At 46.5% G+C, this 27,572-nt stretch overlaps 1 long non-coding RNA gene across 1 annotated transcript in view; it reads right to left on the minus strand.

Annotated features, from left to right (window-relative positions):
• Nucleotides 1–4,734: 4,734 nt before the first annotated feature.
• The window catches only part of LOC137531624 (uncharacterized), a 473,661-nt gene continuing 450,823 nt past the window's right edge, over nt 4,735–27,572 (minus strand). The window contains exon 5 of the long non-coding RNA XR_011023685.1: nt 4,735–4,812. This is a non-coding gene — a long non-coding RNA (uncharacterized lncRNA). The remainder of the gene's footprint in view (nt 4,813–27,572) is intronic.

Below are 27,572 nucleotides of genomic sequence, written 5' to 3' on the forward strand. Positions count from 1 at the left end.
GTTGTTCTTTTGGTAGTCTATTACTACTTAAATGTTTTGACCCTCTCACCTTAATGCAATCTGACATGCTACCTACAATCCTCACATAACTGTATACTTTGTTACTGTAATGATCCGCTCAGCTGTCTGCACAGACAGACAGCTGTTTGACCATTCCTTAAGTCTGAGGGCTGCAGGTCTCTGAAAAATAGACCTGTCTTTACTTTGTAAGTTTCAGACCTGCTCTGCTGCTGGGGAATTTGCATATATTTGTTATGCAGATTTCCTAGCTGCCTCCTTTGAAGGCTGGCAGTATAAATACCATGTTCTCCCAGAATCCCTTGCTGGTCATCCTCATGGTTTGTTACTGATGAACTCTCCTAGAGTATCAGCCCTGTTTGTTTGTTAAAGTTTATCTTAGAGTAATTCCTGGGGACTGCACTCGGCAGCTAGTGCAGTCAGGTTGCATTATCTGTTTTGCCTGTACAGTCTTTGTGTCTCGATTGCCTTGTCGCCAGCGGCGGTCGACAGGGAATCGTTCTGTCTGTCCAGGGGTGCTAACCAGAGCAGTGGTTGCTACTGGTAGCCCCATCTATTTATCTGTCTGGATCGCACTCACCCTAGTGGTAGTGGCAGTGCCTCCTTCTGTATTCTGCCTCAGGGGTGCTAACCAGAGCAGCGGTTGCTACTGGTATGCCCATCTGTTTGTCTGTCTGGATCGCACTCGCTCTAGCGGTAGCAGCGGTGGTTGCTTCTGAACTCTGTCTGGGAGTGTAGGCCAGAGCTGCGGTTGCTGCGGGCCGCTCCTCCTCTCTGTCCTGTCTTGTACGGACGCTTGCTGTAGGCTCGGTGAGGTAACCGTTAGCAAGTGTTCGCGTTTTCTACCTTGTGTTTGTGTGTCATTGGTTAGTTAGGGTGGCACGCTTATCACTGGGCACCTAACGCGCGGTGATCGTGAAGAAACGCGTTCGCTGTTGCGAATGAGTGCGGTGTTCGCGTTTAGCTAGCGTTTGTTATTTTCTTTATCTTCTCATTGTTGTTTGCTGTGCCTTTGCTACTCTCGAGCTCTGTTCTGTTCTGCCTTCTATCACCTCTGGCAATCGCATCTCTTTCGATTGCGTTCCTGCTTTGTTTCTGCGGATGTGTGTTCGCCGTCGCTGGGTGGCGACTAGATTGGGGAACAAACATTTAGTCTGTCTCTGTGCTCTCTCTCTTAGAGGGCTATCGTGCCCTACTTTGTCTTTATCTGTACAATTCCCATCTGGCATCTGTGGCTGTGCAGAGGCTGTGCTCGTCTGCACTCCACAGCTCCATCTGCCGGTGGGAATTGCCCTCTACTGGTGCATTGCACCTAAGCTGGGCACTATCTATTATATGCTTGTGGAGGATTTCCGCTGTGTCAGCGCGCATCTTGTGCGCTGACCACGGAAGTAGAAACCCGCAATCGTTACAGTTACCAGTTTATGTTCTTTGTTCTATTATTCTATCACAATGATTTCTCCCTTATTAGGGACAATTGAATTGCTGTACTGTTCATAAACATTTTCGGTTAATAAAAATGTTTGAAACTAAAAACAGGTGATCTGCTGCATGCTTGCTCAAGGTCTATGGCTAAAAGTATTAGAGGCAGAGGATCAGCAGGACAGTTAGGTAACTGGTATTGTTTTAAAAGGAAATAACTATTGCATCTTCCTTATCCCCCTCGTTACAGTTGTCCTTTAAAATCTAACTGTCGGGCATAAAATCAATTCCTTATTTTTAACTGGTAAACAAGTAATAAGGATGCTAACCAGGCAATCCAAAAGTTAAAATCACTATTACTTTTCTCGCTAATAAATGATCATTCCCCGGTTTACCTGACTCTTATTTGGTACACACAAAATTTGGTACGCACAAAGGAAGTTGCAGTGCATGCTGGGTTATCCTTTTTTGCTTCTCTACTCTACTTTACCCTCAGACTTAACTAATGCAGCCTGATTGTCTGAAGCCTCTTTCCCTCCTGTTTTCCCCTCCCACACCTCTGTTCCTCTCTGATTGGCCAATATTTCTCATGCTGAGACAATGCACTTTCTATAGTGGAGGGCAGGCAATGCATACATAATCAGGCAGAGGAGAGTAAGGGAGGAAATTACAAAAGGATTGGCTTCAAAATAGCCACACATAGTCCTAGTGCACACCAGAGCGGTTCGGTTGCGGTTTGCGATCCGCTTGCGGGTGCGGATCCGCTAGGGTAATGTATTTCAATGGGCTGGTGCACACCAGAGCGGGAGGCGTTTTGCAGAAACGCATACTCCCGGGCTGCTGCAGATTTTGGATTGCAGATGCGTTTCTGCCTCAATGTTAAGTATAGGAAAAACGCAAACCGCTCTGAAAAACGGCAGTTCAGAGCGGTTTGCCGGCGTTTTTTGTTACAGTAGCTGTTCAGTAACAGCTTTACTGTAACAATACATGAAATCTACTACACCAAAAACGCTTCACAAAACCGCAAAACACTAGCTGAAACGCTACAGAAAAATAAGAAAAAGCGTTTCAAAATCTGCTAGCATTTTGCGGATCTGCTAGCGGTTTTTGGTGTGCATCGGGCCTTAAAATGGGAAATGCGTAGAAGGATTTTCTCTTTTTTTTTTTTTTTTTTTACTGTAGAAAAGACAGTACAATACATGTGTTATGTAAGTAGATCAAGTATTTATCTACTTATATGTCTGGTTTTTTTTCTGAGATAGTATGGCTGACAGCTCCTCTTTAAAGGACAACTGTAGCAAGAGCGATATGGAGGCTGACTCTTGCACAGGACAGAAGTAAAACACAGAGAAATGCAACCTGTATGTATTTAGAGAGTTTAGCCTGTCTAATTCCCCCTCATCTGTGACTAATCACAAGTTGTAATTTGATCTCTCAGTTGTTTCAGCTGGCTTCATCGGCAGAGCAGCTTATTTGTAAGCACAAGATGTTAACCCTATGCCTACTTCCATGGAAGCAGGAAGTAGACACACTACAGATTTATTGCAGAATTTGCATCAGCTGTAACAAAGAAATGTTTTTCTTTAAAGGTTATTATGCTAGTGCTTATGTTTTAGAGCAGAGAGGAAGTCTTCTTTAAGCAATACCAGTTGCCTGACAGCCCTGCTGATCTATTTGGCTGCAGTAGTGTCTGAATTACATCTGAAGCAAGCATGCTGCTAATCTTGTCAGATTTGGCAAAAATGTCAGAAATATGGCAACCTCCATATAGCTCTCGCATCAGTTGTCCTTTAAGAGCGCTGCCTCTGACATTGAAGGCCTGCCTTCTAATTTTGGCTCTTGCAATCCAGTAAGCCAGCACCGTCCTATTCAGTAAGGAGTTCTTAGGCACAAGACTCCCTAACACTTCAGGATGGCCTCTTGAGTGCGCCCTTGTGGCTGCCCCCTAAGCGCTTTGCTGGAATTATTATACACTATGCAATTTCCCATGAGATCGATGGGTCGAATCGGTAATTTTCGCCATGTCTGTTCTGCTCCCGTTTGACAACGGGATTGATTTTCAGTTCATTCGTGCACAAAATCGATCCCGTTCTTGATCGGGAACAGATTGGACATGACAGAAATAATCAATCTGACCCATGAATCTGATGGGAATTTCTATGGTGTGTACCAGGCATTCAAGTGTACCCGAGATGAACCTCAGGTCAAAAACCACAAACTTAGCTAAAATGAGGAAAGCCTCTGGATCCTGTACACGCTTCCTATGCTGTCCTCGGAACTCCTGTTGCCAAGCACTGACCACCAAAGAAATACGACTTAAGAGGTTTTTGGATTGAAAATCCGGGCTATCCTCCTCTTCATGCTACTTCGCAGGCGTGGCCGTACTTGCAAAAATCACATACTTACCAGCTTACCATACTTAGTAGACAGCACTCAACAGTGTTCCTCTATCCACCACCTAACACCCCATGAGGGAATAGACTTACCCCGTTTATATGAGCACTGCTAGACTGGTCATACAGCGCTCAGTAAGTATCCAGCATCCAACTCTGTAGGTTGTCAGCTCCTCCCACATTGGCGTGTAGATGTTATGTGGACCCAACAAACATTATACCATTTTGAAGCTCTTTTTTTCCTCTTTCCATTGATCTATAAACCGCCGAAAACAAAAAGTTAAAGGCATAGGAAAAAAAGAGCTTCAAAATGGTATAATGTTTGTTGGGTCCACATAACATCTACACGCCGATGTGGGAGGAGCTGACAACCTACAGAGTTAGATGCTGGTTACTTACTGAGCGCTGTATGGCCAGTCTAGCAGTGCTCATATAAACAGGGTGAGTCGATTACCTCAAGGGGTGTTAGGTGGATAGAGGAACACTGTTGAGGGCTGTCTACTAGATTTACAGGGAAGCAAGGATTTACAGAGAAGCCTGCCATGGCTAACATAGAGGTGCACCTGTGTAGAGGTTTTTAAGTGCCATTTTTGGACTTTTTAGAATATATAATAATAATAATAATAATAATCTGAACATTTGTATAGCGCTTTTCTCCTGTCTGACTCAAAGCGCTCAAGAGCTGCAGCCACTGGGACGCGCTCAGGAGGTCACCCTGCAGTGTTAGGGAGTCTTGCCTTGAACTCCTTACTGAATAGGTACTTGACCTAGCCAGGATTTGAACCCTGGTCTCCCATGTCAAAGGCAGAGCCCTTAACCAGTACACTATATACAGATTATATTTACGATATTCACTGTATTGCTATCAAAATAGTCTCTAGCTTACCATACTTACCTAAGTGGACAAACGACAGAGAGTGGACAAAGTAGATATTTGTGCCTTCTGTGTATTGAGTCCAAGGTCCAAATCTAGCCACACCTGTAAAGATTCAAAATGTTAACATTAGGAGATGAAGACCTTTATTCCATTCACTTTTTCTCCTGAGTTTTCTTAGATCATTTTTATTTCCTCTCTAAAATAACTTTTCAGCACTTTGCAATAGGAAAAGTAGCAAAAAGAAGGTGAAAAAGTACTATCCACTATTATTTTTAGTATTTCCTTGCTTGCTGGTGGTTTAGAAGGCATTTTATTTTCAAGGTATGAAAATATCACCTGGAAGAAAACTCGGGAGAAAAAGTTAATTGCATATGGGCCAAAGTATCAAAAATGTTTTTTAAAGGGAACCTGAAGCAAGGAAAATTATTTAAAATAAAGACATGACGTAGCTGCAAATGAATATTACATACTAACCTCACCATCAGTTCCTCTCAGCTTACCATTTGCTTCTTACAGTGATCCCTTCCAGTTCTGACAATATTTGGTCAGAACTGGAATATACCAGTTGCTGTCAGTTATATATCAGCAGCTGTCAGTTACAACTGAATGTGCAAGGTAATGTCCATGTTTCCCTATGGCTCGAGTGGGTCATATTACAGTTTAAAAGTGTGCTGACCAGAAAGCTCTTATGGGGTAATGGCCATTTTTAAAATGGAGGACAGAGAAATGCATTGATCACAGTGGACAAATGGGGTGTAGGAGAGGAGAAAGAGATCGAGTAGTAGACTGCACAGGAGGTAAGTATGACCTGTGTATGGTTATTTTGACTTTTTATTTTCAGTTCAGGTTCTCTTTAACCCCCCTGCCGTTTCAAAAAAAAAAAAAAAAACGGCAGGGGGCGGCATAGCACTTTTAAAAATGTTTTTAAATCATGTAGCTAGCCTAGCGCTAGTACGGCGCAGCTGAGAGCCAGCCAGACGGCCCACGATCGAGGTTGAGCCCATTACCAGTATGTGAGTGTTCAATCAATTCCCTTTACGATTTTACACTATGGAGGCTATTGGTTTATATATGAGGTGAATTGCTTATGCTTAAAGGAATACTTAAGTCAAAAAAAAAAAAAATGACATTTACTCACCTGGGGCATCCCTCAGCACCCCGAAGCTGGATGGTGCCCTCGCAGCCCCGCTCCGATCGCCCTGTCCCCGCCGGCGGCTACTTCCGGTTCGGCGACAGCCGCCGACAGGCTGGGAACGCGGCTGATTTTCCGCGTTCCCAGACGCTGCTATCACCCTCTATGCTGCTATAGCGTATATATATACGCTATATATACGCTATAGCAGCATAGAGGGTGATAGCAGCGGCTGGGAACGCGGTAAATCAGCCGCGTTCCCAGCCTGTCGGTGGCTGTCGCCGAACCGGAAGTAGCCGCCGGCGGGGACAGGACGATCGGAGCGGGGCTGCGAGGGCACCATCCAGCTTCGGGGTGCTGAGGGATGCCCCAGGTGAGTAAATGTCATTTTTTTTTTTTGACTTAAGTATTCCTTTAAAGGGAAGGTTCAAGCAAAATAAAAAAAAATTAGTTTCACTTACCTGGGGCTTCTACCAGCCCCATGCAGCCATCCTGTGCCCTCGGAGTCACTCACTGCTGCTCCAGTCCCCCACTGGCAGCTTGCCGACCTCGGAGGTCGGCGGGCCGCATTGCATACATTTTTACGCATTCCCGCTAGTGCAGGAACATTAACACATACATTTTTACGCATTACTGGTTTAATGCATAAAAATTTACGCATTGAACCAGTAATGCGTAAAAATGTATGTGTTAATGTTCGTGCACTAGCGGGAATGCGTAAAAATGGACGCAATGCGGCCCGCTGACCTCCGAGGTCGGCAAGCTGCCAGTGGGGGACTGGAGCAGCAGTGAGTGACTACGAGGGCACAGGATGGATGCATGGGGCTGGTAGAAGCCCCAGGTAAGTGAAACTCAGTTTTTTATTTTGCTTGAACCTTCCCTTTAAAGTGGAGCCGAACTCTTGCACAGGACAGAAGGAGAAATGCACGCTGTATGTATTTAGAGAGTTTAGCCTGTTTAATTCCCCCTCATTTATGTCTAATTACAAGTTGTAATTGATCTCTCCCCGTGTCACATGACTGCCATGGCAGATAAGCTCATTTGAAAGCACAGAATGTTAACAATATGTCTGCTTCCATAAAAGCAGGAAGTAATAACAGTAAAAGGCTATTATGCTGTTGCACATCTTTTAGATCAGAGAGGAAGTTCTGAGTTGAGGTCCGCTTTAAGACCTTATTGAGCTCTGAAAAGGAGTGGGAAAGCGCGTGACAGGCAGGGGGAGGCCTCAACTACCCCGAAGGCACTGTGGTCCCAATCTCATAGAGGGTCAATATATAAGGGTGAGTGCTCGATCTTGAAGGTGTGATGGCGGTGACTCACAATGTGAGGCGAACCTGTCTCGCGGACTGTTCCTAATCCCTTTTTTGGATATACCTAAGACCTGGAGCCCCCCCCCCCCCTTATAAAATGTGCCTGCAGTAATTAGAGAAGGGAGAGCTGCTGCACATAGACTCACATAGGGAAAGCTTAGTTAGGCTCTTGTAGGCTTGTTAGTTTGCTCCTTGCTGATTCTTTTAGCTAAAAAAGCACCCCTCAACAGCTCTTTTGAGAGCTAATCTTGTCCTTGTGATCTATTTTTTTTTTGTGTGGCCCACTTATATACCACCCTGTCAGTCAGTCGCAGCTGGCCTTTGGGGTAATTCCTACTGTGCCACTGTCAGGCCCAGCACATTCAGTGACTATCTGTGTGTGTGACAGGCAGCTGCAGATTTGTAATCCCATCCCAATCACTGCACCTGTTCACTGTTCAGTGCACCTATCACTGCCTGTGTGAATTTACATTGGTACCTATGAAAATTCGCGGCAAAGAACGCATGGGGAAAACGCATGCGATTTCCCTATTAAATACATTGTGTGCGATTCGCCTGCATTCCACACGCAGGCGAATTCTGAGGGCTCTGCCGTGCAGAAAAATCCTGCACAGAAAACCGCTCCGCACAATGCACAAGTGGAAACAGGCCCATCCATTTGTATTGGCTGTATGAATCCGCATGCGGGCAACGCATGCGGATTCGCGATAGTGGAAACGGGCCCTAAGACAACATGCATAAAGAGGATGATGTGGTCAAAATACTCTATTTGCCTAATAATTCTGCACTCCCTGTAGAAAATAAGCATGTTAATCCATATAGAGAATGCAGCCTATATATGAATTGCAGCACATTAGCCCATACAGAAAATGGAGCACGTTAGCCCATATAGAAAATCAGATTAGCCCACACATAAACTGAGCATATTAGCCCATATAGAAAATGCAGTCCATATACAAAATGCAGCATATCCTACTAACATTATAAATGGGAAAGTTCGGATTTTTTGATGTTTGTTAGTTACTCAATTACGCAAAAATGGTTGAACCAATTTGAATGAAATTAGGCACACACATAGTACATTACCTGGAATAAAATATGGGATACTTTTTATCCCCATAACCAAAAAGTGGGCAGAGACAAATACAAATTTCACTGGGAAAGTGTAAACTGCAGCCAGGGTTCTCAAACTTTGCACAGTTGGTCACTGAGTGACTGGGATTAATATTCAAAAAAGTGGGTGGAGCCTACAAAAGCCAATCAAAGTGCACCTATTGATTTTCAAGGAGAATATTTAATTGCTGCCATTCTTGCACTGTTAATGGCACTAGCCTCAAACCTGGTACAGTTGGTCATTGGGTCACTGGGGGTTCAAATTCAGAAAAGGGGATGGAGCCACAAACAGCCAATCAGATTTGTTTCATTTCAATGCAAATTATTGATGCCAAAGACCGCAAAGCTCACAAACTTGGTCATTGAGTAATTCAGTAATTGTGTGTTAGGGTTAGAAAAAGTAAGTGCAGCCAACACCAGCCAAATACATACCCGGGCAATGCTGGATCATCAGTGGGTGGAGACAAATACAAATTTCACTGGAAAAATGTACACTGCAGCCATTCTTACACTGTTAATGGTAGGATTCTCAAACTTTGCCCAGTTGGTCACTGAGTGACTGGGATTAATATTCAGAAAAGTGGGTGGAGCCTACTAAAGCCAATCAAAATTCACCTATTGATTTTCAAGGGAAATATTTAATTGCTGCCATTCTTGCACTGTTAATGGTACAAGCCTCAAACCTGGTACAGTTGGTCATTGGGTGACCGGGGTTCAAATTCAGAAAAAGGGGTGGAGGTACAGCCAATCAGATTTGTTTCATTTCAATGCAAATTACTGATGCCAAAGACCACAAAGCTCACAAACTAGGTCATTGAGCAATTGAGTAAGTGTGTTAGGGTTAGAAAAAGTGAGCAGAGCCAACACCAGCCAAATGCATACAGGGCAACACTGGGTCATTAGCTAGTTAGCCTATATAGAAAATGAAGCATGTTAGCTCTTATATAAAATGCAGCACGTTAACCCATATAGAGAATGTAGCATGTAAGTCCACATAGAAAATGCAGTCCACATATAAAATACAGCACGATAGACCATATTGAAAATGCAGCACATTAGCCTATATGAAAAATAAGTACAGTAGGTTAGCCCACAAATAAAATGAGCACGTTAGCCCATATAGAAAATGCAGTCCATATACAAAATGCAGCACATTAGCCCACATAGAAAATGCATCATTTTAAACGATATATAAAATGCAGCACATTTGCGCATATACAAAATGCAGCACGTTAGCCCATATATAAAATTAGCCATGATATTAAATGCAGCATCTTAGCCAATATACAAAATGCAGCACATTGGCCATTATACAAAAATGCAGCATCTTAGCCCATATATAAAATGCAGCACATCGCACGTTAGCCCACATAGAAAAGAAGCATTTTAGACCATATATAAAATAGTGTTGTCCGGATCATGAACGATTCGGATCTTTGATCCGAATCTATTTTGTGAGTCGAATCATCCGAATCATCAAAATGAGTGATTCGGATCGCAAAGGGGGCGGGGCCAGGAGCGACACGCCCCCTCTCAGCGGGCAGCGGGGTCCTGGAAGCAGAGCTGAGATGGATCGCTCTGTTGGATGGGAGTTAGCCTTGCAGGGACAGGTAGATGAGAGAGAGGGGACATCGGTGCCACTGCCAGATATGTGTAGAGCACACATACTGGCTATAACGTGCTGCTCATTACAGGCTGTCTGTTCCGTAGTTGTGCACAGTGATCACATTGGAAACTTTTTGGCTCAGCACAGCTCAGTAACTTTGCAGGCACTGATTGCTGTGCAATATGATCCTCCTAAACAGCTGCACTTTACTTTGGGGAATGCTTTCTTTCACTGTGCGACGTTTGCATACAAAGTACACAGATGAACATATAGGTGAAATACATGTAAAGCATATGATTGCAGCATGTGGGTATTGTGTGCAAGCAAACATTTCTGCTCTCTGCTCGTCCCTCCTCCCTTCTCTGTCCACTCCCTGCCCTCTGTCCATCTTCTACCCTTCTCTGTGTGTCCACCCCCCTCCCCTTCTCCTGTCCTGCTAGTCATTTCACCCCCGAAATGCTTCCATAGTCAAATGATCCGAGATTCGGATCAAAGATCCGGATCTTTTCAATGATCCGATTCGAATCATCCGGATCATTGAAAAGATCCGAACTTCCCATCTCTATTTCAGAATGTTAGCCCATATACAAAATGCAGCAACGTTAGCCCTGTCATAAAATGCAGCTACTTAGCCAATATACAAAATATAGCATGTTAGCCCATATATAAAATGCAGCATATTGGCTCATATATAAAGTGCAGCACATTAGCCAATATATAAAATGCAGCACGTTAGACCATATGGAAAATGCAGCACGTTAGACCATATGGAAAATGCAGCAATGTTACATGTGGCACTTGCGCCACGGTTTCCAGTTTGAAAATACCAGGGCGGAGGGGCGGAGCAAAGCACCACAGCAGCGAATAGCAGGAGCATGACAGGAGCATCACATCTCTGGCACCCAACACGGGAAGCAGCAAGGAGGCATGACAGCCAGGTGGACTGGTACAGCCAGGTGGACTGGGGCGGAGCTAATCGAGTGGTCGCGGTGCTATAGCCGCATTTTTTATTACAGCGGTGGAGCCGGCCCAGGGTGAAATGTCCCCCTTTTGCTAGCTGTACACTTCAGGGGAACCGCCATGGGTCTCCATGAGTCCCACAGCAGACCCCCCTATTGCCGGAAAAGAGAATAGGGCCCTTGGCTAAGGGCACCATAGCAGCCACTATGGCTTCTATGGTGATTCCTATGCCACTTGTGCTGGAGGTGGGAGAACTCAGTGTGGGTGCTGGGAAGAGGTCAGGATGGGTGCTGGGAGGGGGTCAGTTTGGGTGTCAGGGAAGGGAGAGGTCACTGCGGTTGTCGGGTAAGGGAGAGGTTAGTGTGGGTTCTAGGGGGTGGGAGAGGTTAGTGTAGGGGGTGGGTGAAGGGAAAGGTCAGTGTAATTATCGGGGAAGGGAGAGGTTAGTGTAGGGGGTGGGGGAAGGGAGAGGTCAGTGTGGGTGTCGGGGGAGGTCACTGTGGTTGTCGAGGAAGGGAGAGGTTAGTGTGGGTTGTGGGGGGTGGAAGAGGTTATTGTAGGGAGTGGGGAAAGGGAGAGGTCACTGTGGTTATCGGGGAAGGGAGAGGTTAGTGTGGGTTGTGAGAGGTTAGTGTAGGGGGTGGGAGAAGGGAGAAGTCAGTGTGGGTGTCGGGGGAGGGAGAGGTTACTGTGGTTGTCGGGGAAGGGAGAGGTTAATGTGGGTTCTGGGGGGTGAGAGAGGTTAGTGTAGGGGGTGGGGGAAGGGAAAGGTCAGTGTGGTTATCAGGGAAGGGAGAGATTAGTGTTGGCTGTGGGGGGTGGGAGAGGTTAGTGTAGGGGCGGGGGAAGGGAGAGGTCAGCGCGGTTGTCAGAGAAGGGAGAGGTTAGTGTGGGTTCTAGGGGTGGGAGAGGATAGTGTGGTGGTGGGGGAAAAGAGAGGTCAGTGTGGGGGTGGGGGAGGTCAGTGTGGGGGGAGGTAGAGGTCAGTGGGGGGGGGAGAGGTCAGTGTGGGTGCTGGGGGAAGGGAGAGGTCAGTGTGGGTGTTGGGGGGAGGGAAAGGTCAGTGTGGGTGATGGGGGAGGAAGAGGTTAGTGTGGGTGGAGGGAGAGGTCAGTGTGTGTGTCTGTGTGTGTGTGGATGATGGAGAAGTTACTGTGGGTCCTGGGGCGGGGGGGGGGGGGGGGTCAGTGTGGGCAATGGGTGGAAGGAGATCAGTGTGGGTGCTGCTACCAGGGATGGACATTCTCACCTGCTCCCACATTCCTGTCAGGTCTGCCTCTCCAAAGTGGCCTGGATGGGGGCGGAGCTTCTAGCGACGGGGGCGTGGCCTCTCGCGGCCAACGGAGCACTTTTGTTGTATGTAAAAACATGTGACGTAGCAGCTTGCGAGCCTCCAGTGCCGAAATCCCCATCTGCCTCCCTCCTGTGACGTTGCAGGTTGCGAGCCTCCAGTGCAGAAATCCTCATCTGCCTCCCTCTGCACGTGCCTCTCTCCTGTGACGTAGCAGGTTGCGAGCCTCCATCCCCATCTGCCTGCAGTTATAGGAGTCACGTGACAGGCTCTGTGCTTCTCCTGTCACATCAAACTCCTCATAGCTTCCCAACACCGCCCCCTGGAGGCCCCGAATTGCATCACTCGTGCCTGCCAGAAACTCCTCCTCCACCCCCAGCAGCGATCTCCCCTCTATGCCCCCCTCTCACCCCAGCAATCTGCCCCCGAACAGCTGCCTCCCCGTCGCTAGCGCTGTGACCGCCAGGGGGCGCCCCTGGATCGGGAGATATCCACATAAAAGCGGCGGCATTCCTCCGGGATTCCTGTTCAGATCTTCAGGGCGGAGTCCGGAGATGGAGAGGAGCCGGTGGTCCCGGGTTTGGGGGGTCACCGATTGCCTGAAAACCCGCAAAAAGGCTGGAGAAGAAGCACAAGTCTAGCACAGCGGCGGGCAGGGGCTGTGTCTGTTCTCAACGTGGTCCACTCTGTGGCTTTATAAGGCAGCTCCGCTGCAGGAGCGAGGCACTCGCCTACAGACTGCCAAGCCGAGTGGGAGCCTCTGCTGCTGATCGCAGCTCCGATGCCGCAACCCGAAGAAGGGAGGAATATATTTGTAATTATTGTTTATTTTATTATTTACACAACAACCATAGCGTCACATAAGGATTTCAATACAGCAATCATGGTAATTAAATATAAAACGTTTTATTGAAAAGGTAAGCAGTCATTATATGCGAAAAAGCCAACGAACCTCACTCAGGAAGTGTTACATCAGTGTGAATTATTAAAAGAAGTAAATATAATCACGTCCCTAGTACAGAATAGATTATCAATTACATGCAAACAGTCCTCACCTGCTGTAAATTGTCTTTCCAGATGAAAACTTGACTGATCAGTTACAGCTGTTTTTCCCACCTGATGACGTCACAATACTCAGCTGGGTATAGAAAGAGCATTCTGTGTTTACCTGATGACCTCACAAAACTTATCTGGGTATAGATAGAGGTTGCTGGGGTTACCTGATGACCTCACAATCCTCAACTGGGTACAGATATAGGATGCTGGGATTACCTGATGACCTCACAATACTCAGTTGGGTATAGATAGAGCATGCATATAGGAAGAAAAAGTATATGGAAAAGAGGACATTATACAGTCAGTATTAAGCACTAAGTATGAGCGGAGTATAAGTGCATTAGTATCCATAGCTGTGTATTTAGCAGCCGTGATTGACCCGCTTGGTGTTATTAGTTTTCAGATCATCAAATCATTATATTTGTGATCTGTATACAGAAACTATGGTAATCAGTAGCCAAATAGCAAGTTATATAAATAGATATACCACATTATATCAGAAAGGACCATTATATATAACCATCAAATACCTATAACAGGACTCTATGGTAGAGAATATATTTTGTGAGCCAATCATAACCATAAAGAGAAAGTAACATTAATAAGCAGCTATAAGATGGAACAAAATAAGACACAACTATGTAAATAAAACTGTCCCCCATTGTAGAATGGAATCTCCACTTTCAGGCTGGGTGCACGCATAACAGAGCGTGAAAGGTCGCGTTTTCGGTCATGTACGTTTTCTTTTTTGTGTGCGTTTTTAGGGCGTTTGCGTTCTATTCCCCATATGCATTTTTCTAGCATTTTGCGCGCGTTTGTACGCATTCGTGATTCGCATATACAAAACGCATATGCGTTTTGTATGCGTTTTTACATTGCGTTTTATGAAAATCACTAGTAAGACAGCAGGAAGTGGAAATACATCACAAAACAAATTTTTTTAAAAACGCATATAAAAAACGCATACAAAACTCAATACATTGTGTTCCCGTTGACTTTCATTATGTGCATTTTTATGCGTTTTTGAGAAGTATGCAACAAAATCAGCGTTTTTAAAAATGCACGCATACAAAGCGCATATGTGTTTTTTATGTTTTTTTTCATGAGGCCCATAGACTTTCATTAGCGGCAAAAACGCAGCGTTTTCCGCAACGCTTGCATTTCTGTTAAGTTACTAACTTTGCCTCCTGCGGCCCCCAGGTAAATTGAGTTTGAGAACCCTGCTCTAGAGACATCAAACGGAGCAGCCGGGAACTAGGAGCCCGTATGGAATACAGTAGTGAGGCTGCTGGAAGGGACAGGGCAGCTGTAAATGGATGCAGGTGGCTGCAGACAGAGCTGCACGTGATCAGGGGCGCTGCTGCTGCACGTGGCAGGCTGCGTTTTATAATAGAACAATCATGAAACCAGCAACATATAGCCTCAGCAAAATTGCATCACATTGCCTTTGGTGATTTTCAGTGTATACAGGCCTTACATCTACAGACATTTTACTATATGTTTCTCTGGGTGCACCAGCAGCATTGAGGAGGGGAGGAGCAGCGACATATTGAAGGGCAGGCCAGTGTTTCAGTGCCAAGCTGTGGCTAACGAGGCGACAGCTTCAGCTGTATTGCTTGGAGATCAGGGCGGAGCTGCCCAGTCTGACAGCACTAAGGAGGGGAGGAGCAGCCATATTCTAAGGGGCGGGCCAGAGTACTCTAGACAGCCGAGCCCTGTGTATATCACATAACCCCAGCATTGCAGATAGAGGGAAAATAACTTAGGGTGCATACACACATCCAACATTGATTGGCCAATTGCTAGCCACTTTTACCACCTCAATGTAGAGTGAAAGCAGCTTGTGCAAGTAAGCCTCTCATACGACATGGCAGTGATAAAATTGGCCAATGATTGGCCAATCAAAATTGGATGTGTGTCCCAAGCTTGAGTATGGATAGACATATGCACTTCACTGAGTACATAACTGCATGATGCATGTACAGCAGTATATACAGCGCAGCACACGCTCCCTCACCTTTCCCTGTTGCACATAATGCCTCACCTCCATCCACTAGCATGGCACAGTTATAGCAGAGGGGCGTGGTCACGCATTACTGCAGGTGCCATCCTCAGCGGTACACGTGAGGCCCACCTGAACACGTGCGTCACAATAGCTGCTATGACGTCACCCCGGCACTCATCCTCCTCGTGGCCACTCTCTCTGTATCCCCGATAGCCAGGAGCTCTCAGCCTTGACATTCTCCAGCAGAAGCTCCAGGAAGGAACGAACAGTTATATCCCGGAGCTCCCCCTAGCGGCCGGTAGCAGGAATTACACAGTGAGGTAGGATGGAGGCGATAGAATTAGATTTCTAATAACAGAAATGGGTTTATGGCACCCATCCTGGGCTGATCGATTACTTAAAGAAACAAAACAAACTGCCTTGAATTCCTTTTGGTAGCATATATACATGGTCAGGGTCTTTATCCTGAGGGGGACTTTACCCTGAGCAGCAGTCATTGACCACAAATGTCGGGATAAAAGCAGCATATAGAGCAGGCATGGGCAAACTTGGCCCTCCAGCTGTTAAGGAACTACAAATCCCACAATTCATTTGCCTTTATGAGTCATGACTGTGGCTGTCAGACTCCTGCAATGCATTGTGGGACTTGTAGTTCCTCAACATCTGGAGGGCCAAGTTTGCCCATGCCTGGTATAGAGGGTCAAAAGTTCAGGCAGAGACAGCGCTGTGTGTCTTCTGCTTGAACACAGACAGCATAACACTACAGGTACAGAAGAGAGCATCCCAAAAAAAAAAAAAAACAGCCAGACATTTTTCTAAATCCGCTGCAGGCTGACTCTTATACAGTGCACAGCCACTTGCATACATTACATATAGCACTGGCCGGGTGAGCTGGAAGCGCGAGGCACCTGCAGCAGGTGAGGTGACCGAAAACACGAACTTCGCGGACACAGCACGCTGGAGACACTGACAGCCGGAGGAGGTGGACGAGTCTCCGCTCTGCACAGCCGAGGATGAGAATCCGCCTACCCTCTGGAGGCATCAAACGAAGCAGCCGGGAACCAGGAGCCCGTATGTAAGTTGGCAGCATTGTGCGCGGAGCTCCCTCTTGTGGCCGGACTGTAAAATGTCCATGGAACTTGTGTGCGGAGCTCCCCCATGTGGCCGCTATAGAATGTCTTATTGATGTAAATAGATGCTGTTAGGAGCCAGGTCTACATACCTCCCAACCTTTTGAGATGAGAAAAAGGGACACTTAAGTCACACCCCTGGCCACGCCCTCACCACACCTCTAGTCACGCATACCATAAATATTTCATAAGAAACATATGTTGTTTTATAATTCAAACCACACTGGTCCTTCCTATCCTGGTTCATTTTCCTTCATAGTAACATTTTAAAATTAGTAATATATCAATTTAAAGGTTGGGAATAAAGTTTAGAGTCAAACACATGTTTAGTAGAGAAATATATATATATATTTACATAGAAAGAGGGACAGGGCTCCCAAAAAGGGACAGATGGGAGCCCTCTGAGAACCTGTGTATGGTGTGAGTCTGGGGAATACAGTAGTTAGGCTGCTGGAAGGGACAGGGCGGCTGTATATGGAAGCAGATGGCTGCAGACAGAGCTGCACATGATCAGGGGCGCTGCTGCTGCACATGGCAGGCTGCTTAGGTAAAAACAGTACAATAGGGGGGTTACTCATCAAAGCAAGGTGACTGCTGGGTACATCAGTGACTGCAGGTTAGGCGGCGGCCTGTGTTGGTGGCACAGGTCACTGCAGGGAAGACGTACTGTCCACAGCAGGCTGCCTGTGCTGCTCACACCAACCCCCGACACTACAGGTGAAAGGAGCCTCCCAAGCTTCCTGATACTGCCTCTGTAGTATGGCTGCAGGGCGCCTCTCACTGAGCAGACAGGTGTGCTTCTCCCCACCGGCCAGCAGCCCATACTGGTACTTTTAATTGCGTTTTATAATGTAACAATCACAAAACCAGCAACAGATAGCCTCAGCAAAATTGCATCACACTGCGTTTGGTGATTTTCAGTGTATACAGGCCTTAAATCTACAGATATTTTACTACATGCTTCTCTGGGTGGACCAGCAGCATTGAGGAGGGGAGGAGCAGCGACATACTGAAGGGCAGGCCAGTGTGTCAGTGCCAAGCTGTGGCTAACAAGGTGACAGCTTCTGCTGTATTGCTGGGAGATCAGGGGGCGGAGCTGCCCAGTCTGACAGCACTAAGGAGGGGAGGAGCAGCCATATTCTAAGGGGCGGGTCAGAGTACTCTAGACAGCCGAGCCCTGTGTATATCACATAACCCCAGCATTGCAGATAGAGGGAAAGTAACTTTGGGTGCATACACACATCCAAAATTGATTGGCCAATTGCTAGCCACTTTTACCACCTCAATGTAGAGTGAGAGACTATAAATAGTAAGACCAGCTTGTGCAAGTAAGCCTCTTATACGACATGGCAGAGATAAAATTGGCCAATCAAAATTGGATGTGTGTCACACGCTTGAGTATGGATAGGCATATGCACCTCACTGAGTACATAACTGCATGATGCATGTACAGCAGTATATACAGTGCAGCACACGCTCCCTCACCTTTCCCTGTTGCACATAATGCCTCACCTCCATCCACTAGCATGACTCAGCAAAAGCAGAGGGGCGTGGTCACGTGTCATTGACTGCAGGTGCCATCCTCAGCGGTGCTCGAGCGGTCCACCTGCACACGCACGTCACAATAGCAGCTATGACGTCACCCCGGCACTCATCCTCCTCACAGATGGAGCAGCAGCATCGGAGGCAGCCGCGGCCTCTCTCTCAGGAGCTCTCAGCCACGACATTCTCCGGCAGAAGCTCCAGGTAGGAACAAGCAGTTATCCTGGAGCTCCCCCTAGCGGCCGGTAGCAGGAGGTAGGATAGAGGGGATAGAATTAGATTTTTAATTACAGAAATGGGTTTATGGCAGCTATCCTGAGCTGATCGATTACTTAAAAAAACAAAACAAACTGCCTTGAATTCCTCTTGGTAGCATATATACATGGTCAGGGTCTTTATCCTGAGGGGTACTTTACACTGAGCAGAAGTCATTGATCACAATGTCCCCTTACAAAGCGACCCCGGAATCCTGCAAAGCTCCGCCTCTAAATTGAACCGCAGCCCCGTCCCCCACTAGTCCACGATAAGCCCCGCCTCCAATGGCCATTAAGCTCCGCCTACAGTCATATGTTTGTGTGCAGCCGGCTGGGAACCTGGAGAGGTGAGTTAAAGGGAACCTTATTAAGTAAAAAAAGAGAAAAAATAGGTTTAACTTACCTGGGGCTTCTACCAGCCCCGTGCAGCTGCCCTGTGTCCACGCTGTCACTAAGCTGCCCTGCAGTCCCCCTCAGCGATCTTCTTCCAGACTGACTGGCCACTGCGCATGTGCGGCTCCTCAATAACGCACTCATCTATGTGCAGTAGATATTTTTTAGTGCTGCAAATCCGCAGAGTGCTCCCATCCATGGGAGCGCGATTAGGCTGCGAGCGGATCAGAGGCGCTTATTAGAATGAAAGTAGGGTGCTGCAGGGCACCGGAGGATGGGTTTGTCCCGGTGCGGGCACAGGGCAGCTGCAGGGGGCTGGTAGATGCCCCAGACATGTTTCACAGCGCTGTACAGAGTATATGATCTTGTCACTTAACTGTCCCTCAGAGGAGCTCACAATCTAATCTCTACCATAGTCATATGTCAATGTTTATATCGTGTAGTGCATTTGGGCGGGGCCCAGGCAGCCGGATCCCTACTGTGGGCACTTAGCTTTGGTCTCCCCTGGGTGGCCAGGTGTCCCCCGTTTGATGGCAGCCTTTACTCACCTCCCAGGCTCCATTGATGAGCTGCTGTGGACCCCTCTGCTCTCTCTGGCTTCCCGGCTTGTACTGACGCTAAGTCCCGGGTCGCCACTTGATGACGTCATCAAGCCAGGATCCGGCACTTAGCGTCAATACAGCAGGAATGCTGGCCAAAGTGGAGGGGAGCGCCGATCGTCAGGGGAATGGCAGGAAGGTGAGTGGATCCTCTTCTTTTTCCCCTACCGCCGCAGCTCTGTAAGTGATCACTATGATCCGCCGGCGGTCATAGTGATCAGCAGCCATACGCTATGATCACTGAGGGGAGATGTCAGCTGTCATATGACAGCTTAATCTCCCGTCTCCGGTGCGCACAATCGCGTTCGGACGGTTCTTTAGCGTGGACGTTGAATCGACGTCCAGTCAGGGAGGCAGCACCACCTGCTGGACGTAGATTCAACCTACGTCGGTCCCCAAAAGGTTAAGGAAGAGCAAAGAGAAAGGGAGAAAGAGAGGGAAAGAGTGATCGCTATAGTGAGAGAGATATGGGGAGAGATGGGTAAGAGAGACAGAGAGGTGAGGAAGAGAAGAAAGTAAATGGAGAGAGGTTTGTTATTGGGAATTGCACACACACACACAAAAAAAGACAATTCACCTTCACTGCTCCCCATACTTCTAAGCTTCTACTGTTTCTATGACCTTTTGGCTGGTTGTTTTGGGGATCCTGGGACAGTCAGGTGGAGAGGAGAGGGTGATGTTCTGGTTGCTGGGCAGCACATCATTTGTGTCTGTGAGGGGCAGGGGGTAAAAGCAGCGTATAGAGCAGGGGTCCCCAAACGTTTTGGGTCGAGGGCTGGGTCAACATACTTCTGACTGCTGGGGGGCCGGAGTATACATAAAATGATGTAGAAATCTTTGCGGGCCAGACAGTGAAGCATACCCATGTGACAACCTGCAGTCCAATTGGACAACAGTGTCACCTGATGTGGAATTTGATTGGAAACCAGTGAATTACTGCTTTTTGGTTTCATTCTATATGCGGACCACCAATATTTAAAGATGTAGCTGACCACATCTATAATACATTTTGTGTGTGGAAGGCCGGTAAAAAAGCCTCAGGGGGCCATATTCGGCCCACGGGCCTTAGTTTGAGGACCACTGGTTGTGCCAGCGTTGTGTGTCTTCTGCCTGAACACAGACAGCATAACACTACAGGCACAGAAGAGAACATCCAAAAAAAAAACAGCCAGACATTTTTCTAAATCAGCTGCAGGCTGACTCTTATACAGTGCACAGCCACTTGCATACATTACATATAGCACTGGCCGGGTGAGCTGGAAGCGCGAGGCATCTGCAGCAGGTGAGGTGACCGGAAACACGAACTCCGCGGACACAGCACGCTCAAGACACTGACAGCCGGAAGAGTCTCCGCCCTGCACAGCCGAGGACGCGAACCCTCTGAAGGCATCAAACGGAGCAGCCAGGAACCAGGAGCCCGTATGTAAGCTGGCAGCATTGTGTGCGGAGCTCCCTCTTGTGGCCAGACTGTAAAATGTCCATGGAACATGTGTGCGGAGCTCCCCCGTGTGGCCGCTATAGAATGTCTTATTGATGTAAATAGATGCTGTTAGGAGCCAGGTCTATGGGAGCCCTCTGAGAACCTGTGTATGGTGTGAGTGTGGGGAATACAGTAGTTAGGCTGCTGGAAGGGACATGGCAGCTGTAAATGGATGCAGGTGGCTGCAGACTGAGCTGCACGTGATCAGTGGTGCTGCTGCTGCACATGGCAGGCTGCGTTTTATAATTGAACAATCATGAAACCAGCAACATATAGCCTCAGCAAAATTGCACCACACTGCCTTTGGTGATTTTCAGTGTATACAGGCCTTAAATCTACAGATATTTTACTACATGCTTCTCTGGGTGGACCAGCAGCATTGAGGAGGGGAGGAGCAGCGACATATTGAAGGGCAGGCCAGTGTTTCAGTGCCAAGCTGTGGCTAACAAGGTGACAGCTTCTGCTGTATTGCTTGGAGATCAGGGGGCGGAGCTGCCCAGTCTGACAGCACTAAGGAGGGGAGGAGCAGCCATATTCTAAGGGGCGGGCCAGAGTACTCTAGACAGCCGGGCCCTGTGTATATCACATAAACGCATCATTGCAGATAGAGGGAAAGTAACTTAGGGTGCATACACACATCCAAAATTGATTGGCCAATTGCTAGCCACTTTTACTACCTAACTGTAGAGTGAGAGACTTTAAATACTAAGACCAGCTTGTGCAAGTAAGCCTCTCATACGACATGGCAGTGATAAAATTGGCCAATCAAAATTGGATGTGTGTACCAAGCTTGAGTATGGATAGGCAAATGCACTTCACTGAGTACATAACTGCATGATGCATGTACAGCAGTATATACAGTGCAGCACAAGCGCCCTCACCTTTCCCTGTTGCACATAATGCCTCACCTCCATCCACTAGCATGGCACAGCAATAGCAGAGGGGCGTGGTCACGTGTCACTGCAGGTGCCATCCTCAGCGGTACACGTGAGGCCCACCTGCACACGTCACAATAGCTGCTATGACGTCACCCCGTCACTCATCCTCCTTGACGGCAGAATCGGAGGCAGCCGCGGCCTCTCTCTCTGTATCCCCGATAGCCAGGAGCTCTCAGCCCCGACATTCTCCGGCAGACGCTCTAGGAAGGAACAAGCAGTTATCCCGGAGTTCCCCCTAGCGGCTGATAGCAGGAATTACACAGTGAGGTAGGATAGAGGCGATAAAATTAGATTTCTAATAACAGAAATGGGTTTATGGCAGCTATCCTGAGCTGATCGATTACTTAAAAAAAAAAACTGCCTTGAATTCCTTTTGATAGCAAATATACATGATCAGGGTCTTTATCCTGAGGGGGACTTCACCCTGTCTCTGCTCACAGATCCACACAGTGTGAGAGACCAGAAATCTGAGGTGATGCTTTTCATTTTTAACCTGTGAAAGGTAGGAAGATCATATTTTCCTACAGTGTCAGGTTAGAAATTGGGCATGGCAATTGAGATGCAAATAATTACGAGTTGATGCAGGTTTTGTATGCACATTTATGCAGTTTGAAAATGGACCAATAGAATCCTGACAAGCTGGAATTCCAGTGGTCATTATTTTTAGCTGCATACAAAGTTTGCATCAGGTTGGAATTCTTTGCATCTCATTGACCATAACCTAGTTCTAAATGAATAATTCTAAGGGCTCGTTTTCACTGTTGCGGTGCGGAATCGCCTGGTTTCCACCGCGGACGAAATCGCATGCGGATGCGATTCTGCATGCGGTTTCCCCGCGATTCCGCATGGCTAAGAAGCAGGCGAATTTAACCATGTCACTGCCTGTGGTGCCCGCATGCAGATTCGCTATAGTGGAAACGAGCCCTAAGATGATGTAGAATTATGTGAATTTATGCATTTTAAAATGGACCAATAGGATTCCACCTTGGGGGAATGTAATAGGTCAATTTTTAAGCTGCATAATTCTGCATCAATGCAGAATTATTTCCCACCTCCTCAAGTGATAGGTACCGTATATACTCGGATACAAGTCGACCTCGTGTATAAGTCGACCCCAATATTTGACCCTCATAAGCTGGAATTTTTCATTTTCCCTACCCATGCTGCTTGTAATTCCCCCATCCCTCCCTCCCACTATCACAACACTTGATGCAATTAATTACCACCTCCCTCCCACACACCATCACCCACATGTTTGCTGCCTCTAAATCACCCCTCCCACCCACCATCACCCATAAGGGGTCCCTGACCCGGTCTCCATTGCACCCCTTCTTCCCACCATTACCCAAGCATTTGAGGCTTATAATTACCCTCCCCCACCCACCATCACCCAATGGGAGCCTTTATATAAATTTCCTACTTGCGCTTTGTAATCCTGGGAGCCGTCTGCATCAATGTCCTACTTGCGCTTTGTAATCCTGTGGCAAAGTGATTCCCGCGGCAGAAGGCTTCACCCCTCATCAGCGTGCGGTGCCTCCTCTCTCCCTTCACTCGCGCTGACCTCCATGCTTTAGTGTAGCTCCGTCTTCTGACATCAGGAGGCGGGGCTACGCTAAAGCACGGAGGTCAGCGCGAGGGAAAAGAGAAGAGAGAAACCAGCGCACGCTGATGGGGGGTGACTGCTTCTGCCGTGGGAATCACTTTGCCACAGGATTACAAAGTGCAAGTAGGGCATTAATGCAGACGGCTCCCATTGGGTGATGGTGAGTGGGACGGAGGGGGCACACTGGCATATTGGCTTTAAGTTGGGAAATTTAGGACTACGACTACTCACGTATAAGTCCACCCCCCCACTTTTAAACTTTGAGTCAGTCCTAAATTTCTCGACTTATAGCCGAGTATATACGGTATATTACATCAGGTTATCCCACTTGTTTCTTCCTGTCTGGTTATGGGATGATCTGGGTCAGAATGAGGATGATCAATGAGATGCAAATAGTTCTGAGTTGATGCAGAATTATGCACACTTTAGTAAGCAATCAAATCCCACCTAGTCTTCATTTATTTGGTCAAGCCATATATTTGCATTAGAGTTGCATAATTTTGCAACAACTTGGCTTTATTTGCATCAAATTTCCCATCTCCAACAGAACAGACTATCAATGAAATTCAAACAATCCTGATGTGCTGTAAATTGTGTTTCCAGATTAAAAAAAAAATCACCAACCAGATACAGCTGTTTTATGTATTTCCTGATGACCTCACAATACTCAGTTTGGGTATTACTTTACTTTGGGGATTACTTTATAACCTCACAATACTCAGCTGGATACAAATAGAGGATGCTGGGATTACCTGATGGCCTCACAATACTCAGCTGGGTATAGATGGTTAATGCTGGGATTACCTGATGGCCTCACAATACTCAGCTGGGTATAGATGGTTAATGCTGGGATTACCTGATGGCCTCACAATACTCAGCTGGGTATAGATGGATGATGCTAGGATTACTTGATGGCCTCCCAATACTCAGCTAGGAGGATGCTGGGATTTCTTTATGGCCTCACAATACTAAGCTGGGTATAGATAGAGGATGCTGGGAGTCTCTGGCACACACCCTCTCAGGTGGTGCTTTTCACTGCTGTTCTAGTCTGGATACACATTGGGGAAGAGGGGGGAATGGAAAGCAGCTCCTGGTCACTCTGTAGTACTGGAGGCCAGGTGCAGGATTCTGCAGAGAATACATCCTGTAAGACAGTCCTGCAGCACTACAAATGGAAGAGGCACCCAAAGTCATTTATCACCACCATTTACAAATGACTGACAACTGTATATGGCCCTAAAATATTAGTCACACTCAATAGAGTAGTCTGATGTCACAACTTAAAGGATGACAAGGTGGCGATAATTTTCCAGTTCTTTCATACAACAGAGAAACAAACTCCAACTTAGGCCATTCCCTCATCAGTCTTTGGCCAAGTTTTGCTCCTCATTAGGTAACCTAAAAACACATCACCTCTTGGTATACATATTGTTTACTACCCCATCCTCCCATTCCCGTAGATAGGAAGCTCACAAGGACACGGCTCTCTCACCATTTTGTGTGTAATGTGTTCTACATTTTATTCATCATGTAACATTTGTCACTGTACTTACTTTGTCAACCAATTCTGTATTTTGAGCCAGTGTTTATATATGAAGTATACCAATTTCTGTATTACAATGCACTCTGTTTTTCCTTACTTTGTATCGCACACAGAAATGTGTTGGCATTTGGGGTGCTTTTGGTGGGGAACGTTTTTGCTCTTTGCTGATAGCCGGTATTCAGCAAAGCACTGCGGTATATCCCTGCAGTGCTTGCGATGTGCATATATAGCAAAGACGCACTCCATACAACATTTTGCTGGCAGTTGGAATGCAATTCCCATTCTTTGGAATAGAAATCGAAAACATGGAGCCACAATCGTGCCACAAAAATGCAATCACACTCCACAGGCGATTGCGATTTGCCTTTTGCGATCCCAGTGTTGAACCAGGCCTAAGGGGGACCAGCTGGATCCCAATTATTTATCAGGTGGTCGTTGTGTTCCCCGACTTTGCACTTGAGGGTGTAAGAGTGGTACCACTTAAGACCACCTATCCCCATCTTCCTTCTCCAAAACGCTATCCCCTATTCCTCTCTCACTCCCATCCCCTAACCCGCCCTAATAGAGTTTATCTTACCATGGTGGGCCGGCTTACAATCCTATTGGCCAAAATGTGATTTAGTTTTAGCCAACTGGATAGCCAAAGCACTCTGTTAACAAAAAAATATAATAAACTATCTTAGATGGAGATAAACTAATTAGGGCCCTTTTTATTAAGCACATTTTTTAAAAATTGTATCGTTCACATTTTGCCAATAGCAACAGCACGGCGATGAACATGTAAATTGCATTGCCGGGTTTTTGCTAGTGCAATTGGTATTTTCCAGAATTACAATTGTTAGCCTGCATCTTTTTTTGTTTGTTTGCGCTTCTATGCCTTGAACTTTTTGGTGAGGATTGGTATGGCTATGGGGAGAAGGAGGCTATACGTACAATTTGGGGGTCTATTTAAATCATTTTAAATATGCCCCTGAGTTCTACTCTGCAGGTTGCAACAATTTGTAATCACCAATCAAGTTCTCTTAAGGGCCAGTTCACACTTGGGGTGCTTTGGTGGGTAGTGTTTCTGCTCTTTGCTGATAGCGGGTATTCAGCAAAGCACTGCGGTAAATCCTTACAGTGCCTGTGATGTGCGTATATCGCAAAAGTGCACTGCGTGCAACATTTTGCTGGCAGTTAGAACGCCATTCTCATTCTCTGGAATGAGACCGAAAAACGCAATCATTGTAACATGGAGCCACAATTGCTTGGTAGAAATGCAATTACACTCCATAGGTGATTGCGATTTGCCTTTTGCGATCCCAGTGTTGAACCCGGCCTAAGGGGGACCAGCTGGATCCCAATTATTTATCAGGTGGTCGTTGTGTTCCCCGACTTTGCACTTGATGGTGTAAGAGTGGTACCCCTTAAGACCACCTATACCCATCTTCCCTCTCCAAAACGCTATCCCCTATTCCTCTCTTACTCCCATTCCCTGACCCGCCCTAATAGAGTCTACCTTACCATGGTGGGCCGGCTTACAATCCTATTGGCCAAAATGTGATTTAGTTTTAGCCAACTGGATTAGCCAAAGGTCTCTGTTAAAAAAAGAATATAATAAACTATCTTAGATGGAGATTAACTAATTAGGGCCCTTTTTTATTAAGCACGTTTCGATTTAAAAATTGTATCGTTCCCATTTTTCCAATAGCAACAGCACGGCGATGAACATGTGAATTGCATTGCCGGGTTTTTGCTAGTGCAATTGGTATTTTCAAGAATTACAATTGTTGGCCTGCATCTTTTTTTGTTTTGTTTGCACTTCTTTGCTTTGTACCTTTTTGGTGAGGATTGGTATGGCTATGGGGAGGAAGAGGCCATTATTAGAATTTGGGGGTATATTTAAATCATTTTAAATACGCCCCTGAGTTCTACATTGCAGGTTGCAACAATTTGTAATCACCAATAAAGTTCTCTTAAGGGCCAGTTCACACTTGGGGTGCTTTAATAAGTAGCTTTTCTGCTCTTTGCTGATAGCCGGTATTCAGCAAAGCACTGCGGTAAATCCTTGCAGTGCCCGTGATGTGCGTATATCGCAAAAGTGCACTGCGTGCAACATTTTGCTGGCAGTTAGAACGCCATTCTCATTCTCTGGAATGTGACCGAAAAACTCAATCACTGCAACATGTAGCCACAATTGCTTGGTAGAAACGCAATTACACTCCATAGGCGATTGCGATTTGCCTTTTGCGATCCCAGTGTTGAACCCGGCCTAAGGGGGACCAGCTGGATCCCAATTATTTATCAGGTGGTCGTTGTGTTCCCCGACTTTGCACTTGATGGTGTAAGAGTGGTACCCCTTAAGACCACCTATCCCCATCTTCCTTCTCCAAAACGCCATTCTCATTCTCTGGCATTAGACCGAAAAACGCAATCACTGCAACATGGAGCCACAATTGCTTGGTAGAAACGCAATTACACTCCATAGGCGATTGCGATTTGCCTTTTGCGATCCCAGTGTTGAACCCGGCCTAAGGGGGACCAGCTGGATCCTAATTATTTATCAGGTGGTCGTTGTGTTCCCCGACTTTGCACTTGATGGTGTAAGAGTGGTACCCCTTAAGACCACCTATCCCCCTCTTCCCTCTCCAAAACCCTATACTCTATTCCTCTCTCACTCCCATTACCTAACCCGCCCTAATAGAGTCAACCATACCATGGTGGGCCGGCTTACAATCCTATTTGCTAAAATGTGATTTCGTTTTAGCCAACTGGATTAGCCAAAGGACTCTGTTAAAAAAAGAATATAATAAGCTATCTTAGATGGAGATTAACTAATTAGCGCCCTTTTTTATTAAGCATGTTTCGATTTAAAAAGTGTATCGTTTACATTTTTCCAATAGCAACAGCACGGCGATGAACATGTAA

The sequence above is a fragment of the Hyperolius riggenbachi genome, chromosome 9, assembly GCF_040937935.1.
Source record: "Hyperolius riggenbachi isolate aHypRig1 chromosome 9, aHypRig1.pri, whole genome shotgun sequence".
In the NCBI taxonomy this organism is placed as follows: domain Eukaryota; kingdom Metazoa; phylum Chordata; class Amphibia; order Anura; family Hyperoliidae; genus Hyperolius; species Hyperolius riggenbachi.